The sequence below is a fragment of the Piliocolobus tephrosceles genome, chromosome 21 (genome assembly GCF_002776525.5).
Source record: "Piliocolobus tephrosceles isolate RC106 chromosome 21, ASM277652v3, whole genome shotgun sequence".
NCBI classification, from domain to species: domain Eukaryota; kingdom Metazoa; phylum Chordata; class Mammalia; order Primates; family Cercopithecidae; genus Piliocolobus; species Piliocolobus tephrosceles.
Window position 1 is genome coordinate 43065527 of NC_045454.1, and position 2183 is coordinate 43067709.

Genomic DNA, 2183 nt, shown 5'->3' on the forward strand with positions numbered 1-2183 from the left:
CCCGTCTCGGCCTCCCAAAGTGCTGGGATTACAGGCTTGAGCCACCGCGCCCGGCCATCAGTACTGTTCTTAGCTGTATATTCTAACTAGGGGAACGGAGGCACAGGATGATTAAGTCACTAGCCCAAGGTCACACAGCAGACCTGAGGCTTGAGGTCTCCTAAGACCCTTAATGACTACGTCCTCCCACCTCCCCTGTTGTAATTGAATGCCTTTGAGACTCATTTCTTTGAAACCCTGGAATGTGTGTTGGAGGTGTAGCCAAGGGATAAAGGGTTTGGACCCAGAGTGGACTTGCCACCCCCAGGGGCACACAGGGAACCTAGCAGGAAGGCGCCCTTGGAGGTGGGTTTTCAGGAGTCCCGGTACCTGACTGTCTGTTATTAGGCAGGTTGATCAATGTCACCTCCTGGCTGTGCTGTCCAGCCTTTGAGGCCTCCCTCCAGCCGCCGCCTGGGGGCCTCGCAGCAAACACCTCCATTTTGTACAGGGGTGTCCCTGGCTATTGGTATGAAATGCCTCAGCCAGCCATAGAAGATAAATGTCCCCCATGATGACCTTTTCCACGCGCTGACGGATTGATTTTAGAAATCCATCCCTGACCAACGCGCCCGGTCCCAGCCCCTACCACGGGTGCTGATGGCTGCAAATTTATATCCAGGCCAGAAATTGAATTCCTGTAAGTTGAAGGAACTATCTGAAAAGCTCACCCAGACTCATTTTTACGTCTGAAAATCTTCAGGCAAGAGATTAAATCGGGGCCAGTGTCTCCCAGCAGTAGGGACCTCGGTGGCGGGGAGATGACCTCGCTGAGGACAGTTTCTTTAGATTCTCTGCCTTCAGCTTGGCCTCCCGGGGCTGAGAAATAAAAAGCAGTGAGACCTGCAGGCCTGCGTAGCTAAAGGGATTCCCACTTCTGACCTGCTAATGTTAGAAAAGAGACATGCTCTGAATACTCAAGACAGGCTTTTGGTCCCCGTGGTAGCTATTGAGATATTGAGAGGGACAGGAAATAAAACTGCTAAATCGGGTCAGGTGCAGTGGCTCATACCTGTAATCCTAGCACCTTGGGGAGGCCGAGGTGGGAGGATTGTTTGAGTTCAGGAGTTCGAGACCAACCTAGGCAACATGGCGATACCCTGTCTCTGTGGGAAAAACAAACAAACAACAACAACAACAAAAACCACCAGATGTTGTGGTGAGTGCCTGTGGTCCCAGCTACCTGAGAGGCTGAGGTGGGAGGATCACCAAAGCCAGGGAAGTCGAAACTGCAGTGAGTCGTGATCATGCCACTGTCTCCAAAAAAAAAAAAAAAAAAAAAAAAGCTGCTAATTCATCTTCCTCCCCGGCCAGGCCCTTGCACCAGCTCCTAAGGCCACCTCAGTCCCTGCAAATTGGCGAGGTTCTAATTAAGCTTCCTTGGGCTTTGCTAGAGAGGACATCAGAGTCTGTGGATCATTCCAGAACCCTCGCTCCTCCCTGCCCCCTGCCAGAGGCATGAAGGCTGGGGAAGGAGAAGCAGATAAATCAAGTGACAGCTCCGTGAAGGAAGAAACCCCATCTTGCTAGAAAGATCTCTCTCTCCTGCCTTGAAAAAATGAGACTGATGCAAATGCAGCTGCTTCTCTTTGGTACAAAAGCCCTTAAATATTAAAGAAATGAATCCTTGATGTCTACAAAGAAAGGATCAAAAACGAATCTTTCTGAAAGGAGAAAAGCTTTTATTTCACCATGAACTCTTCTAGATCTAGCCTCTGGCTGGGATGCCTGCGGAACAGGGAGGACAGGAAGATAAAGCTCTCAGTGATGGCCATTCAATATTTGTTCATTTAGGAAGTGTCTGAAGCAGCTATTGCATTGGGTTACAGGCTGCGGAAACAGCCAACAAAGTGAGGCCCTAGTTCCTGCCCTCAAGCCAGTAGGGGACAGGTGCAGTGGCTCATGCCTGTAATCCCTGTTCTTTGGGAGGCCGAGGCAGGAGGATCGCTTGAGCTCAGCAGTTCAAGACCAGTCTGGGCAACACAGCAAGACCCTGTCTCTAAAAAGTAAAATAAAAGGCTGGGTGCGGTGGCTCACGCCTGTAATCCCAGCATTTTGGGAGGCCAAGGTGGGTCATCACTTGAGGTCAGCAGTTTGAGACCAGCCCGGCCAACATGGTGAAACCCTGTCTCTACTAAAAATAC